Here is a 12057-nt window from a genome sequence, read left to right on the forward strand (position 1 = left end):
GTGTGTGTGTGTGTGTGTGTGTGTGTGTGTGTGTGTGTGTGTGTGTGTGCGCGTGTCTTCTCACCTTGAGGAATTTCAGCCCTTAGCTCTCATCTCCCAAGCCCTAAGCATGTGGCCAATGTACGGCAAAGAAGGTTGTACAGATTCTGCATAACTGAAGCTCCTCTGGGACTCTGCTTTAGCTCTGCAGCTCATCTCCTCAGTGCACCAAGGTTAACATCCCACGTTGGAGGCGGGGGTCTGTGGTTACTCAGGGATACAAATAAATAGGAAGCAAAAAAACTCCTGCCCAGAGATATGGTTTAGGCTGAGATTACAGCACAGGACGCCTTTGCTCTTGGGTGCCCTGCCTCCTCGCCCACACCCTGTCTGAATGGGGCTCTTCCCCTTCCTCTACCTTCTCAGAGCAAGAGTATGCACCTCTATTCTGAGTCAGCTTGGATGTTACACAACAGATTCATTTAGAGGAAAAGCTTTTGAGCCCACATTTTTCTGCTAATAGAAATCACAGAAACTGTCAACTTCTCTAAGACGCTGGCAATCACATTAACAAGCAAGATGTTAGAAAAGTATCCGCACGGGCTACAGAGAACAATGATTTTTGGAAAAGGATTCCTGAGAGGCAGATTCATTATGGGGAAATCATCAGAGTCCAGTTTCCCAAAGCTTCTTATGATCAATTGGTCCTATACACGTGAGAAACATCCTGCTCCCGTGACTCCTGCATTATTCTTGCTTTGACCAAGAAAAGAAGTGGACAGGATTATATCCTGAACCAATGCCTACACTAAATGACAGCATCTTTCACTTCACTCCCTCCCACTCTCAGATCTAGCTGCATCCTCAGGCCCAAGGAACAATAGGGAATTGAGATCACGGAGAGTGAGAATGGGCGGAGAAACTGGTTCCCACTAGAACGCAATACAAAGTAATCAACCGAAACCTTGTGCATCAAGCACCGGACTGTGGGAAGCAAAAGGGAGGACACAATTGCCCCAACGAACAGTTCTGGCAACCAAATCCCCTCTGTACTTATGAGCATTTAAAATTTTTTTTTCCAAATCTTGAGTTTACCAACTGGTCAACAGTGGCGGTACTATCCCTCCAGGGAATTAAAACCATTATTAAAGCGATGTCTTCTGGGATAAAGTAAGAGATTTTACATACACACATTTAATCAGAGGCATTTTACAAAGAGGGAGCTAGACTGCTCAGTCACAAGACTGCAGAAGGTCCAAAGAGGAAGAGGCCACTGGGAAGGGATGGAAAATGAGGAATCAAACAGGGACTTTAGACAACATAGCCTTGTCCCTGTCAACACACAGGAATCCTGCTGTTTGCCCTTAAAATATTTCAACATCACTGTCCTTTTGTAAATTTCTTCTGGGTACACTGGTTTCAAACCTGGAGGCAATGTGAGCTAATGTTTAACGTGAACTGTAGACCTAGGTTACCGTAGCATTTACAACGACAGCCATTAGGTTCTAGATGTGCTTTAAGAGCAAGATGAAGTTTCAAGTCCTCATGCAGATTCCTAGAGCTTGCAAGAAGCCAGAAAACAAAGCAGCCTAATGGGGCGGGGGTGGGGGAGTGGGTGGGATGGAGGGGACAATGTCGGGTCCGGAGAAGCGGCACTTTCAGAAACGTATGCAGGAGGCTTCTGCAGCCTGGACATAAATGCAGAGTGAGGGAAGGATCTGGAAGGCACCTAGTTGAGTCTCCATCTTATATGAGTCTTATATGACATCCCTACTAACTACTAGGCCACCGTACGCTCTTTCAGTAGATAAATGTTAACAAGAAGTGCACAAAACACGCTGGCTGGGAGTGCAGGCTTCAGGCCTGGAGTCCTGTTTTGCCTCTAACCCACTATGCACCCTGGGGTAGGCTTCCTACACTCTCTAGGCTGCTGTTTCCTCATCTTTAAAGCAGGTTAAATAATTACCTACCTCAGAGCATCGCTGTCAGAACTACAAGAGATCACATGGGTATGCTGAGTATTGACCATAGTGCTAGCACACAATAAGGGTTTAATAAAATATTACCTAAGCACCTTCTATGTACATATACATGATTTTCTTCTGAAAAAAAAAATAGCTCACCATATACATGTTATTTGCATCTTGCTTCTCACAATATACTATGGTCCTCTTTCTACATCTCAACATATAGGCAGACCTCATTTTTAGCACTTGACTAGTATCCCACAATGAGGATATACCGTAAATTATTTAACCACTCATTCCCCAATGGCTGGATATTTTCAACTTCTAATTATTTAGTGTTACCATAATGCTGCAGAGAAGATACTAATCACTGGCATCCTTTTGTAAAAAGACAAAATGCAAGGGCCTGGCAATGCTGAACTAGACCAAACATTTCCCTTTTGTAATAAATTTTACCCAGTTAGAGAAAAGAAACAGCACTTCAACAATCAGTTAAAACAGCAGCATCAATCTGCCCCCTTCAGATATAATTGGCAGACCTTGGCAATGACATAATTACTTAGAGAGCTGAACCTACAAGAACTACATAGCCCTAATCTGCTATCATAAACTCAAATTAAAGGCTCCCTTACGCAAAGACTGTCCTGTTCTCCCTTACGCATGAATTGTCCTAATGTCCCCTGACCCAGCCCCACTGATTACCTAAGTCCAATACGTGTCAAAGGCCCAGAGTTGATCTCACTTCCATGTAGCAACCTTCAACTCTAAACCTCTGCTGACTAATCTCTGAAGAAACCTGCCTTTGAAAATATCACTTTCAGTTAGATTTACCCCTGAGGAATCTCTAAATGTAAAATATCAAGTGGAAAACCATGTTTCCGATGAACAGTATATGTAAGCCACACTGACCAGTTTCAGGAATAAGCTTAAGGGCACCTTATCCCACATAACACCATGAGGCAGCAGAACTAGTGGAAAGCAGCTGGTCAATGGTGCCCTTTGCCTGCCCCTGCTCTGCCATGTATGATGGCTATGCCATAGGCAGAAGAAAGGTCAGTTTGATGACCTAAAACTCTGATGCAGAAGTGGAGTGTGCATCCACCTCTTAAATGCTGTTTAAGTGCAAACATTTCTAAACTTTGGTGAGAAACTCCCCTAACTTAAATGGCATAATAACCACATGGAATATTTGCTTCTTTTGCCCTCATTAAACACAAACTTTTATCACATATGTCATCCTGGAACACAAATAACTTATTCATGAAAAAAGGTAAAACTGACTCAACACCACTTATTGAAGAGGCTGTCTTTTCCACATTGTATATTTTTGCCTCCTTTGTCATAGATTAATTGACCATAAGTGTGTGGGTTTATTTCTGAGCTCTCTATTCTGTTCCACTGATCTATGTGTCTGTTTTTGTGCCATAACCATACTGTTTTGATTACTATAGATTTGTAGTATAGTCCAAAGTCAGGGAGCATGACACCTCTAGTTTTGTTCTTTTTTCTCAAGATTGCCTTTGTTATTTGGGGTCTTTTGTGGTTCCATACAAATTTTAGGATTATTTGTTCTAGTTGTGTGAAAAACATCATAGGTATTTTGATAGGGATTGCAAAACACAGCTACATGTAAAAGAATGAAATCAGAACATTTTCTCACATCATATACAAAAATAAACTCAAAATGAACTAAAGACCTAAACGTAAGACTGAAAACCATAAAAATCCTAGAAGAAAACATAGGCAGTACACTCTCTGACATAAGTCTTAACAATATATTTTTGGGTCTGTCTCCTCAGGCAAGGGAAACAAAAGCAAAAATAAACAAATGGAACCTAATTAAGTTCAAAAGTTTTTGCACATCAAAGGAAGCCATCAACAAAACGAAAGGACAAGCTACTGAATGGGAGAAGATATTTGCAAATGATATGCTTGATAAGGGGTTAATATCCAAAATATATAAAGAGCTCTTATAACTCAATATCCAAAAAACAAACAACCTGATTTAAAAATGGGCAGAAGACCTGAATAGACATTTTTCCAAAGAAGACATACAGATGTCCAACAGGCACTTGAAAAGATGATTAACATTTCTGATTATTAGAAAAGTGCAAATCAAAACTACAATGAGGTACCACCTCACACCAGTCAGAAAAGTCATCGTTAAAAAGTCTACAAATAAGAAATGCTGGAGAGGGTGTGGAGAAAAGGGAGCCCTCCTACACTGTTGGTGGGAATGTAAATTGGTACAGCCACTAGGGAAAACAGTATGGAGGTTCCTCAAAAAAAAGAAAGAAAGAAAGGAAGGAAGAAAAAAAGAAAGAAAACAGAGCTACCATATGATCCAGCAATTCTACTCCTGGGTATATATCTAAAGAAAACAAAAACACTAATGCAAAAAGATATATGCACCTTAATGTTTATAGCAGCATTATTTACAATAGCCAAGATGTGGAAGCAACCTACGTGTCCATCAACAGATGAATAGAAAAGATGTGGGGACTTCCCTGGTGGCACAGTGGTTAAGAATCTGCCTGCCAATGCAGGGGACACAGGTTCGAGTGCTGGTCTAGGAAGATCCCGGAGCAACTAAGGCCGTGCGCTACAACTACTGAGCCTGTGCTCTAGAGCCCGCAAGCCACAACTGTTGAGCCCACGAGCCACAACTACTGAAGCCCACATGCCTAGAGCCTGTGCTCCACAACAAGAGAAGCCACCACAAGGAGAAGCCTGCACACCGCAATGAAGAGTAGCCCCCGATCTCCACAACTAGAGAAAGCCTGCGTGCAGCAACAAAGACCCAAAGCAGCCAAAAATAAATAAATAAATTAATTAATTAATTAATTGAAAAAAAGAAAAAAGATGTGGGGTGTGTGTGTGTATATATACTATACACACACACACACATATATATACACATACACATGCACAATGGAATATTATTCAGCCATAAAGAAGAATGAAACTGCCACTTTGAACAACATGGATGGATCTGGAGGGTATTATGCTTAGTGAATTAAGTCACACAGAGAAAGACAAACACTGTATGTTTTCACATATATGTGGAATCTAAAACATAAAACAAATGAATATAACAAAACAGAAACAGACTCATAGATACAGAGAACAAACGAGTCACTACCAGTGGGGAGAAGGGGGGAGAGGCAAGATAGAAGAAGGAGATTAAGAGGTACAAACTACTAGGTATAAAATAAATAAGATACAAGGATGTAATGTATAACACAGGGAATATAGCCAATAATTTACAGTAATTTTAAATGGAGCATAATCTATAAAAATATTGAATCACTATGTTGTACAGCTAAAACTAATAAAATTGTAAATAAGCTATACTTCAATTAAAAAAAAAACTGACTCAGACTGTACATTTAAAAAGTTTTAAGTAATTTCAGCATTATGTGAGCTTCATCCAGTAAAAAGTCCAAATAAGCACCCCATATATAACAGCTATTCTGAAAAGGAAGAAAGAAATGTGGAAAGACTCTGTGGAAAAAGCAGAACCTGAGCTAGACCCCAAAAGAATTACAGGACTGTAAAAGGCAGCAGGGAGAAAGGGAGGCTCTGGGGGGGCAGGTGGGGAGACTTCACAGCCAAGAAGCCACAGCATTAATTAGAGTTTGTACACTGCTCTGACTCCAACTGAGGGGTGGGGATAACTGGGCAGGGAGGTAGAGGGCTGGGAAGCCAGGGAGGTCAGGAGCTGGGATTCAGAGCAGTAAGTAGCCCTGCAGAGAGGCAAGAAAATGGGAGGTTCCATCTGACAGGAAAAGGCAGCTTCCCAGATGGCATTTGCAGAAGGCATTTCAAGGCAAAGGTGTTGGCCACAGCAGACCGAGGCAAAGGGTGACACTTGGGACAAGCAAGAATAGACCAAAAGCCTGGAAAGGAAGAGGTTGGGGAAAGAGATATATGGGGAATAAGAGATTTTTAAAGCTACCACGTATACCAGGGAATCAAGAAGGCCAAGAACACGACCAGAGCCAGACAGATCCTCAGAACAGGCCTGAGAAGACCCTAAGTTCTCACCTGTGGCTGAACTTCAGGGTCCCAAAAACAGGAAGTCAAGGGTAAGGCAGAGTTGTAGATGGCCTAGCTAAGCACTGAAGAATTCCCTAACATGGAGGCACTCTGCAAAGACTGGGAGAGTATTTTCTTCTTTTCTAGGATCCAGGTATATAAGGAAACTTTGTCAAAACACTAGCTAACCACTAAGCTAATGGAACACAGACTTCATTGGCCACACACAACAAAAGAATATAAAATAGTTCAGAAAAGTATTAAACAACAGTGACCCACAACAAATGGCAACAGCACATGCCAGGGAGAAGAGAATCTTATTCCAGAGTTGCCATATTATAATATTCAAAATGTCCATTTTTCAACAAAAAATTACCAGGCATGCAAAGAAACAAAAAAGTACAGCCCATATGCAAGGAGGAAAAAAAAAAAGAAACTAATAGAAACAGTCCCTGAGGAAGCCCATGCATTGCACTTACTAGACAAAGATTTAAAATCAACTGTCATATATTCTCAAAGGTATAAAGGAACCACAGACAAAAAAAATTAAAGGAAGCCAGCATGGTGTCTCACCAAACAGAGTATCAATAAAGTGATAAAAATGATAAAAATGAACCAACTAGGAATTTTGAAGCTGAAAAGTATAATAATAGAAATCAAGAATTCATTAAAGGGGTTCAACAGCAGATTCAGGCAGACAAAAGAGTCAGTGAATATGAAGACAGGCCAACTGAGATTGTTCAGTTAGAGAAGCAGAAATAGGAAAGAATAAAGAAAAATGAACAGAGTCAGAGAAGCACGTAGGATACCATCAAGTTTAACAACATGTGCATATGGGAATCTCACAGGGATAGGAAAGAGAGAAAGAGGCAGAAAGAATACTTGAAGAAACAATGCTTAAAAACTTCCCAAATTTGGTGAAAGACACAAATTTACAGATTCAAGATTCTCAACAAAATCTAAGCAGGATAAAATCAAAGAGATCCACACTGACACACATTATAGTCAAACTTCTGAAGGACAGACAGAGAGAGATTCTTGAAAGCAGCAAGAGAGGCATCCCATGACATACAAGGAATCTTCTATAGTATTTTTTTTTTTTTTTGCAGTATGCGGGCCTCTCACTGTTGTGGCCTCTCCCATTGCGGAGCACAGGCTCCAGATGTGCAGGCTCAGCGGCCATGGCTCACGGGCCCAGCCGCTCCGCAGCATGTGGGATCTTCCCGGACCAGGGCACGAACCCATGTCCCCTGCATCGGCGGGTGGACTCTCAACCACTGCACCACCAGGGAAGCCCCTCTTCTATAGTATTAACAGACAATTTCTCTTCAGAAACTGTGGAAGCCAGAAGGCAATGAGATAACATATTTAAAGTATTAAAAGGAAAAAAAGAAAACCTGTCAACCAAGAATTCTACATCCAACAAAATTATACTTCAAAAATGAAGGGGAAATTAAGACATTCAGATAAATAAAAACTGAGGGAGTCTGTCACAGTAGACATGCCCTATATGGAATGCTAAAGGGAGGCTCTGGGGCTGAAATTAAAGGACAGCAGACAGTAACTCCAAGCCACACGAAGAAAGAAAGAACAATGGTACATACACAGGTACATAGGTAAACATAAAAGGTAGTATTATTGGAGTTTTCTTTCATAACTCTTTTTGTATTTAAAAGACAAATGTATAAAACAATTATAAACCTTTGTTAATGGACACAGTATGTATAAAGTTGCAATTAGGTCCAATAAACATGACAGAGGAGACCGACTGAGCAGTGTCTCTGTATACTACTGAAACTGTGTTGGTATTAATTCAAACTTGATTGCGATGAATTTAAGATGTTAACTGTAATCCACTAAGGAAAAAATCCAGTAAGGTAAGCACTAAGGAAAAAAAAAAAACCCTAAAGTATATACAGAAAAAGAAACAGCAAAATGGCTGAAGTCCTTTTTCATCCACAATTATTTTAAATATAAATGAATTAAACTCTCCAATTAAAAGGCAGAATGTATTAAAAACAAAACATGATCCAACTATATATTGTTATAAGAGACTCACTTTAGATCCAAATACACAAATAGGTTGAAAGTGAAAGGATGGAAAAAGATATTCTACACAAATAATAACCAGAAGAGAGCTAGGATGGCTAACCTAATATCAGAGAAAATAGAATTTAAGTTAAAAATTGTTACAAAATAATTACTTTATATATTGATAAAAGGATAAATCCATTGAGAAGATATAACCAATATAAACATATACACACCTAACAACAGAGCACCAAAATACACAGAACAAAAACTGACAGAATTGAAGGTAGAAATAGTTGGAGATTTCAATATTCCATTTTCAATAACAGACAGAATAATTATACAGAAGATCAATAAGGAAACAGAGGACTTGAACAACCCTATAGACCAACTAGACCTAACTGATGCATATAGAAAAGTCCCCCCGAAAACAGAATATAGATTCTTCTCAACTACACATGGAACATTCTCCAGAATAGACCATATATTAGGTGACAAAACTCTCAATAAATTTGAAAAGACTGAAATCATACAAAGTATCTTCTTTGACCACAATGGAATGAAGATAGACGTCAGTAACAAGAGGAAAACTAGAAAATTCACAAAAACATGAAAATTAACCTGCACAGTCTTGAGTCAAAAATGAGTCAAAAAGAAATTATAAATGAAATTAGAAAATACATTGATATGAAGGAAAATAAACATTACCAAATTTATGTTATGTAGCAAAAGCAGTGCTCAGAGTGAAATTTATAGCTGTAAATGCTTATACATTTTTTAAAAGATTCCAAACCAATAACTTAATTTTACACCTTAAAAACCTAGGAAGAACATGTTAAACCCAAAGCTAGCAGAGGGATAACATAATAGAAATCAGAACAGAGATAAATGAAATAGAGACTAGGAAAAAACAGAATCAACAAAATGAAAGGTAACTTCTTTGAAAAACCAACAAAATTGATAAACATTGAGCTCAACAGACCAAAAGACATCAAAGAGAAGACTGAAATTATTAAAAGCAGAAATAAAGTTGGTGACATTAGTACAGACCTTAAAATAAAAGGGACTATAAGAGTATACATGAACAATTGTAAGCCAATTAGATAACCTAGAAGAAATGAACAAATTTCTAGAAACATACAAACTACAAAAACTGACTCAAAAATAAATAGAAAATCTGAAAAGAACTATAGCAAGTCAAGAGATTGGATCACCAATCAAAAACCTTCCAATTAAAAAAACAACAACAACAAAAAAAACCTTCCAATAATGAAAAGCCCAGATCCAGATGATTTCACTGGTAAAGTCCCCGAAATCCTTAATTAAAGAATAATTAATACCAATCCTTCTCAAACTCTTCCAAAGAATAAAAGGAGGCAACACTTCCTAACTCATTCTATTTGGCCAGCATTACACTGAAACCAAAGCCAGACAAAGACATCAGAAAAGAACTATAGACCAATACTGTATTTCCTTATGAATACAGATGAAAGAGTCCTCAACAAAATAATAGCAAACAAGTTCCAGCAACATATTAAGAGAATTACACGTCATGAACAAAGATGATTTATCCCAGGAATGCAAGGGTGACTAGAATATGAAAATCAGTGTAATACACTATAGTGATAGAATGAAGGGGGAAAAAACACATGATCATCTCATTTGATACAAGAAAAGCATCTGGAAAATCCAACTGTCTTACATGATAAAAACACTAAACAAACTTGGACTAGAAGGAACTTCCTCAACATGATAAACGGCATTTATGGAAAAACTACAGCTCATGTTATACTCAAAGGCGAATAACTGAAAGCTTCCCCCCCCCCACCCCCCAAGATCAGGAACAAGAGAAGGATGCCCATTTCACCACTTCTATTCAACACTGTACTGGAAGTTCCAGCCAGAGCAAATGGGCAAGAAAAAGAAATAAAAGGCACTGAAATTGGAGAGAAAGAACTAAAACTATCTCTATTTGCAGATAACATAATCTTGCATATAGAAAATCCTAAGGAATCCACACAAAAGTAAACTATTAGAGCTTATAAACTAATTCAGCAAAGCTTTGGGGTACATGATCAACACACAAAAATCAGTTGTATTTCTACACATGATCAATGAACAATGTGAAAAGGAAATTAAGAAAACAATTTCAGGGCTTCCCTGGTAGTGCAGTGGTTGAGAATCTGCCTGCCAATGTAGGGGACATGGGTTCGAGCCATGGTCTGGGAAGATCCCACATGCCGTGGAGCAACTAAGCCTGTGCACCACGACTACTGAGCCTGTGCTCTAGAGCCCACAAGCCACAACTTCTGAAGCCTGTGTGCCACAACTACGAAGTCCATGAGCCTAGAGCCCGTGCTCCGCAACAAGAGAAGCCACCCCACAGAGAGGTGGGATAGGGAGGGTGGGAGGGAGACGCAAGAGGGAGGGGATATGGGGATATATGTATACGTATAGCTGATTCACTTTTTTATACAGCAGAAACTAATACACCATTGTAAAGCAATTATACTCCAATAAAGATGTTAAAAAAAAAGAGAAGCCACCCCCATGAGAAGCCCATGCACCGTAATGAAGACCCAAGACAGCCAAAAATAAATTAATTAAAAAAAAAGAAAACAATTCCATTTATAATAGCATCAGAAAGAATAATTAGAAAAATTTAAGGAGGTTCAAGATTTTTACACTGGAAAACTAAAAACTGCTGAAATAAATTTTAAAAATTCTAAGTAAATGGAAAGACATCTCATATTTATGGGTTGGAAAACAAACTGTTACGATGGCAATGCTACCCAAAGCAATCTACAGATTCAATGCAATCTCTATCAAAATCCCAGAGGCCTCTTTTGCAGAAATGTAAAAGCTTATCTTAAAATTAATATGGAATTGAAAAGGATCTCAAATAGCCAAAACAATCTTGAAAAAGAAAAATGAGGTCGGAGGACTCACATTTCCCAAATTTCAAAACTTAGTACAAAGCTACAGCAATCAAAACAGTATCTGATACTGGCATAAGCAAAATGTTTCCAAAACTAGAAAGCAATACAACATCCCCAAACCTCTGGGTTTTCTTAGGCTGGTTTCTCATACTGAAATAAAAGCAAAACATTTCATATTAAATGGTGCTGTGAGGTTCTAATTACAAGGTTCAATTGTATTAGGCTTTTTTAAAAAAAAAAAGTTGAGTTTTATTCTGGTGTAATTTATGGTAACTGTGGGAAATTTTTAGAAAATACAGAAAAGAAAAATAATATAGTACATCCTTCCACTCATAGGTTGATGAGCATAGTTCATACATTGGTATATTTTCTCTTGAAGGAAATATATCCATATATCTATATAGGTATAGTCCCCTGTATGTGTTACTTAGATAAAAATTTGAGAGTTGGGGCTTCCCTGGTGGTGCAGCGGTTGAGAGTCCGCCCGCCGATGCAGGGGACGCGGGTTCGTGCCCCGGTCCGGGAAGATCCCACATGCCACAGAGCGGCTGGGCCTGTGAGCCATGGCCGCTGAGCCTGCGCGTCCGGAGCCTGTACTCTGCAACGGGAGAGGCCACAACAGTGAGAGGCCTGCGTACCGCAAAAAAAAAAAAAAAATTGAGAGTTAATTAAACCTGTCGAGTTCTAGTTCCAAACAAGATGGAATAAGCACGATAAGCACACTCCACCCTGTCTCTCCCACTGAGTGCAGCTGTAACATCTGGACAGAATGCATGGAGTAGCTGTTTGAGGATTCTGAAAAGTAAACAGTAGTAGACAAATAGGGGAAGAGACCAAAAAGGCAGTGAGGTTCCCTTTTTTTCACCCCCTCCTGTATCCTGGACCCAAGGCAGTGCAAAACTCAGAAGTGGGTGCCAGGGCCCACACAGAGAAAGCTCTGGGAGAGGCCCTTTTATTGACTTGATCAAGAGCAGGAAAGGGGATTCCCTAAGTTTGCAAGAGTGGAGGGAAATCCTTTGGGTTTCTTTTTCTTTTTTCCATTCTCTTGAGCCCCAGCCCCCAGACAATTCCATGGTGACAAAATTGGCAGTGGAGGCCCGTGG

The 12057-nt window shown here is 39.3% G+C and overlaps 1 protein-coding gene across 2 annotated transcripts in view; it reads right to left on the reverse strand.

Moving 5' to 3' along the window:
- LOC114908622 (S-adenosylmethionine synthase) overlaps positions 1-12057 on the reverse strand; it is an 81320-nt gene that overhangs the window by 17591 nt on the left and 51672 nt on the right. The window contains exon 8 of one of the 2 annotated variants that reach the window (XM_029244911.1): positions 11534-11584. The exons of the other annotated variant lie outside the window; for it this stretch is intronic. The gene's annotated coding sequence lies outside the window, so the exon portion shown is untranslated. Of the gene's footprint in view, positions 1-11533; positions 11585-12057 lie in introns of those variants that run through there. 2 annotated transcript variants of the gene reach the window in all.

Source organism: Monodon monoceros, unplaced genomic scaffold (assembly GCF_005190385.1).
Source record: "Monodon monoceros isolate NGI ecotype Baffin Bay Population unplaced genomic scaffold, NGI_Narwhal_1 Super_Scaffold_4, whole genome shotgun sequence".
Classification (NCBI taxonomy): Eukaryota; Metazoa; Chordata; class Mammalia; order Artiodactyla; family Monodontidae; genus Monodon; species Monodon monoceros.